The sequence below is a fragment of the Suncus etruscus genome, chromosome 8, assembly GCF_024139225.1.
Source record: "Suncus etruscus isolate mSunEtr1 chromosome 8, mSunEtr1.pri.cur, whole genome shotgun sequence".
Classification (NCBI taxonomy): Eukaryota; Metazoa; Chordata; class Mammalia; order Eulipotyphla; family Soricidae; genus Suncus; species Suncus etruscus.
The window spans coordinates 32,462,258-32,468,257 of NC_064855.1; positions in this window are offsets into that span (position 1 = coordinate 32,462,258).

The window sequence follows — 6,000 nt, forward strand, 5'->3', positions numbered from 1 at the left end:
TCTCTGTATGCATGTGTGTTCATGCACCTGTGCCTCTATATGTGTGCTCATGTATGCAGGAGCGTGTGCCCATGTGTGCTCTGTGCATGCATGTGAGTACCTGCGTGTATGTGATTGTACGCCTGTGTATGTGCCTTATGTATGCATGAGGGTACCTGTATGTGTGTGATTGTGTGACTGTGTGTGCCCTGGGTATGCATGTGTGTATGTATGATTGTGTATCTGTCCTGTATAGTCATATGTGTGCCTATATGATAGTATGTGCCTGTATACACATGTGATTGATTATGTGCCTGTGTGTGCCTTGTACATGTGCTTGTTTTCTCTGTATGTCATCCTGCCTGGGTGTGCATAAATGTATGCCTATCCATGTGCATGCCATGTCTGCACTCATGCTTGTGGGTGCTTAGGTCTACATGTGCGCCTACATGTGGCTGTGGCTATGTGTACCATGAGTGTTATTCCTGTGTGCCATGTGTGCTTGTCCTTTTTTGTTCTTCTGTGTGCCAGCATGTTCCTGCATGTGCCTTGTGTGTCATGTATTCATGTTTCTTTCTTTTTTTGGGGGGGGGATTGGGTTTTTGGGTCACATCCGGCAGCACTCAGGGGTTACTCCTGGCTCTACACTCAGAAATCACCCCCGGCAGGCTTGGGGGGCCATATGGGATGCTGGGATTCGAACCACCCTCCTTCTGCATACAAGGCAAACGCCTTACCGCTGCGCTATCTCTCCGTCCCCGTGTGCATGTTTCTATATGTCCCTGTATATACCGATGTGTGCATGTTCCTGCATGTGCCTGTATGTGTGTTCCTAACCTTAACCCTATGCATGTGCATCTGTTGCACTTCCAGGAAAGCTGAGTGGCCTACGTACACGCCTACCACTGCCAGCACTACATCCCCACAGCTGTCTGGCCCCTCCTACACACTCTCCACAACACATACTCTAGGGACTTTCTCTCTCTCTCACTGCCCATGCAGACAGATGCCATGTGCCACATCTAGACCTGAGTGCCCACGCAACTTCATGCATCTTGAAGGACCTTGCAGAGCAGAGAATACAGCTAACTGGGTGGTTGCCCATGGCTCTGTGCAGCTCTGGGGCGTGAGTCCACAGGTATTTCATGGCCCCTAGTCAGGGACACAGAGGAGAGGACTCCCCTCACCTGTTGTTGAGGCTCTGACTCCAGAGAGCTGTGCCCCCTCTGCCCAGGCCCTGTGCTGAGAATGGGGTGAACAGAGCTTCAGGACGCTCAGCACCATGGCCAGCGCCTTCCCTACCCCTGGTAGTAAAAGAAGCAGGATCTGGCCAAATCTGAATCCAGGGCTCTGGTCAGAATCCAACAGGAGATCCAGGTATCACTGAGGCAGGATCACGCAGCTTTGTGTTGTGGGTCCTGATTGGGGGACCGCATGGAGGGAGCCTCCACAGCCCATTTCACGCCCCCCCCCATAAACCTCCACATGCTGCTGCATCATCTGACTCATTACTAATAAAGCTTGGTCACGCTGTGGGACCAGAAATGAGCCTCTTCTTGGCTGGCTGTGTGAGACCTACGCAGACTACCTAACCTTCTGACTCAGTTTCCCCTTTTAGTGTGACATGAGTAACAACCGTAAGTGAACAATAACCCTGTTCACTGCACAATTTGCTTCCCACATACCCAGTTCTGAGAAAAGGAGAGACTGCAAGGATCCCCTAGCTGATCTTCAGGGCATTAAGTAGGACGATCTGTTATTATTCCCCTCTGCACAGAAGAAGCAATGAGAGCCCGCCAAATCACATGCATAGGAAGAAAGGACAAGAGCCAAATGTAGGCAGCCTGCTCCCCACCCTGCCGCCCCCTCCTAGGGTGTGGGCATCTGAGAGCTTTAAAGGAACAGAAGTTGTCCAAGGACTGCAAAGCATTGCACAAACACCAGGTAAGTTGTTGGCATGTGAGCCTGGCTCATGCCTGAGTAATCACACAGGGATTGAGTGCTGAGATGCACGAGGAAGTAAGAAGGGGAGTGTGTGCCATCTGGGGCTGGCACCTGAGATAGGCAAGAGTGGGCTGTGCCAAAGAAGCTCCAAGGAGGCCCACAGGATCCTGACAACTCACTAGGAGCTCACCAGCTGGCCCCAGGGGCCAAACACAGCATTCAACAACCAGGAACAACCCCGGACCAATGAATGTCTTACTGGTTCCCCCCAATCCTTGTTTCTGTTCCCTTATTCTGGGCTCTAGTTCCAATCCCCATTTCCACTCCTGACTCTCATTCCTGGTTCTTTTATTTTAAAGATAATATCTTTATTTAAACACCATGATTACAAACATGATTGTAGTTGGTTTTCAGTCATAAACAGAACACCCCCCTTCACCAGTGCAACATTCCCATCACAATGCCCCCATCTCCCTTCCAACCCACACTTGTATTTGAGACAGGTTTTTTACTTCCCTCACTCGTTTACATTGTTATGATAGGTTTTGTATAGATATTTTCTAATAGTACTCATGAATCTCTGTGGTGAACTTCATATCATGATCCAGTCCTTCCGGCCCTCATCTCTGGGAATTATTTCAATGACGTCTTTTATTTTTCTTAAAACCCATAAATGAGGGACCGGGCGGTGGCGCTAAAGGTAAGGTGCCTGCCTTGCCTGCACTAGCCTTGGACGGACCGCGGTTCAATCCCCCGGTGTCCCATATGGTCCCCCAAGCCAGGAGCAACTTCTGAGTGCATAGCCAGGAGTAACCCCTGAGTGTTACTGGGTGTGGCCCAAAACCAAAAAAAAATAATAATAATAATAATAAATTAAAACCCATAAATGAGTGAGACTATTCTGTATCTATCTCTCTCCCTCTGACTTTTTTCAATCAGCATAATAGATTCCATGTACATCCATGTATAGGAAATTTCATGACTTCATCTCTCCTAATGACTGCTTAATATTCCATTGTGTATATGTGCCATAGTTTCTTCTTCTGTTGAAGGGCATTTTGGTTGTTTCCAGATTCTGGCTATTGTAAATAGAGCTGCAATGAATATAGGTGTGCAGAAGGTATTTTTGTATTGTGTTTTTTAGTTCCTTAGATATATATCTAGGAGTGGTATAGATGGGTCATATGGGAGCTCAATTTCCAGTTTTTTGAAGAATCTTCATATTGTTTTTCATAAAGGCTGGACTAGTCGGCATTCCCACAAGCAGTGAAAGAGAGTTTCTTCCTCCCCACATCCTCGCCAGCACTAATTGTTCTTGTTCTTTGCGATGTGAGACTGCTCTGTGGTGTATGATGGTACCTCATTATTGTTTTGATTTGCATGTCCCTGATGATTAGTGATGTGGAGCATATTTTCATATTCCTTTTGGCCATTTGTATTCTCTGAGAAATTGTTCATTTCTTCTCCCCATTTTTTGAGGAGGTTAGAATTTTTTCTTGTTAAGTTCTGTCAGTACCTTTATATTTTGGATATTAATTCCTGATCAAATATATAACATTCACCCGGCCCGGCCCGCCCCGTCCAGCCCGCACGCCCGGCGCCGCGCAGGCCCTCCCGCGCCCGCACGCGTGCCTATGGCCAGAGGCACCGGCACCTGCAGGTTTATTTCAGTTGTTGCTTAAGCATGAATAACACATAGTAACACTGGTCAAAAATTCCTGTGTACGGCAAAAGCTGGCTCCCTGTGTGTGACACCAGGCGGGGAAAATCCGCGAAAGTACACCGGCCCAGTGGGGCTCAGCTGTGAAAGACTGTGAGTGTGACCTGTCCATGTCTGTCTACTGTCCTCTTGCGTGAAACTCTTGCGAGTGGGGCAAAAAGAGCCTCCAGAAACCTCGCTCGCCCAGACGCCATTTTCAGGGAGGGACTTCAGAGCATAAAAACCGGCTAACCTTTGCAAAAGCTGGCTCCCTGTGTGTGACACCAGGCGGGGAAAATCCGCGAAAGTACACCGGCCCAGTGGGGCTCAGCTGTGAAAGACTGTGAGTGTGACCTGTCTATGTCTGTCTACTGTCCTCTTGCGTGAAACTCTTGCGAGTGGGGCAAAAAGAGGCTCAGAGGAGCACGGCCGCTCCGCTTCACTACGCGGCCGTGCACTCTTTCTAAGGAAAGAACTCCATTGCAACAAGAAGGAAAAATCACACTAAGAACGGCGCTATATCACAGAAGCAAACATTTCTCTCTGGACTGTCTTCTCTGTTGCATGCTCGGGCCTAAGATTTGACCCGGTGTGAGGTTTCATCCACGGAGGACTCCCCTCCCTTAGAGGCAAGTCAGCCCATCCAGAAAGGGAGGAGCCAGAGGAGTGTGCTGCCTACATCATATAGACAATGAATACCACCACAACACGTAGAAAAACCCACAATACAAGTGTGACAATGGGGAAACAACGCAGGCCAGCATCAGACATAGAGAATGAAGATGACAATTCTGAGGACCAGATAATGACTGAACAACTAATCAACCTCTCAGATAAGGACTTTAGACTAGCAATATGGAAGGTGCTCAACAGACTCCAAGAAACCATGGATCGAGTTGAACAGAACACTAATAAGAACCAAGAAAATATGAAGGCAGAAATGACAAAACTCCAAACTGAAATAACATGTCAACTAACAGGACTGAAAAAGTCAGTAAACGAAGTGAATGACAAAATGGATAAGCTCTGGGACAGGGTATCAGAAGCTGAGAATAGACTTGGTGCTGTGGAAGATGAGATACATAACAATTCCATACAGCAGGAGAGATTGGACAAAAAACTTAAAGCAAATGAGCAGACAATGGAAAAATTAGTCAAAGAATGGGAACAGACGAAAATAGAAGTCTATGATAAGATCAACAGAAACAACTTAAGAATCATTGGAGTCCCAGAGACCCAGGAAGAAAATTTCCAGGAAGAATCAATGGTCAAGAACATCATTAAAGAGAAACTTCCAGAGCTAAAGAATATATGTGATCAAATCCTGCATGCCCGAAGAGTACCAACCAAAAGAGACCCCAGAAAAACCACCCCAAGACACATCCTAGTCACAATGACAAATCCCACAGATAGAGACAGAATTCTGAAAACAGCAAGATCAAAAGGGGAAATCATGTTCAAGCAAGCTTCCCTGAGATTTACAGCAGACCTGTCACCAGAAACGCTCAATGCCAGAAAGCAGTGGTGGGATATTGTGACAAGACTGAATGAAATGAATGCTTCACCCAGAATACTATACCCAGCAAAACTCACTTTCCGGTTTGATGGAAGAATACATGGTTTCACAGACAAAAAACAGCTCAGAAACTTCACAGACACAAAACCAGTCTTAAGAGAAAAACTGAAAGACCTAATCTAAGACAAGACTACCCAAAAGACACACCAAATTTTGAAATAAAGATGGCGTTAAATCCCAGGACAATTCTTTCTCTCAACGTCAATGGACTAAATGCACCAGTTAAGAGACACAGAGTGGCTAAATGGATCAAAAAACTCAATCCAACCTTCTGCTGCCTACAAGAAACGCACCTGAATAGTCAGAACAAACATAGACTCAAAATAAAAGGCTGGAGAAAAGTTATCCAAGCAAACAACACCCATAAAAAAGCTGGAGTGGCCATACTAATATCAGATAATGCAAACTTTATACTCAGGAAGGTTGTAAGGGACAAAGACGGACATTTTATATTAATCAAGGGGTACGTAGAGCAGGAAGAATTCACTCTCCTAAACATATATGCACCGAATGAGGGGCCAGCAAAATATTTAATACAACTGTTGACAAATCTGAAAAATAATATCAACAACAACACAATAATTGTGGGGGACCTTAACACGGCTTTGTCAACACTGGACAGGTCAACCAGACTGAAACCCAACAAGAATATACTAGACCTGAGGAGAGAAATGGAAGAAAGAGGCCTAGTGGATATATATAGGACACTCCATCCCCAGAAACCTGGATACACATTCTTCTCCAATGTACATGGGACATTCTCCAGGATAGACTACATGCTGGCACATAAACCCTAAAGACT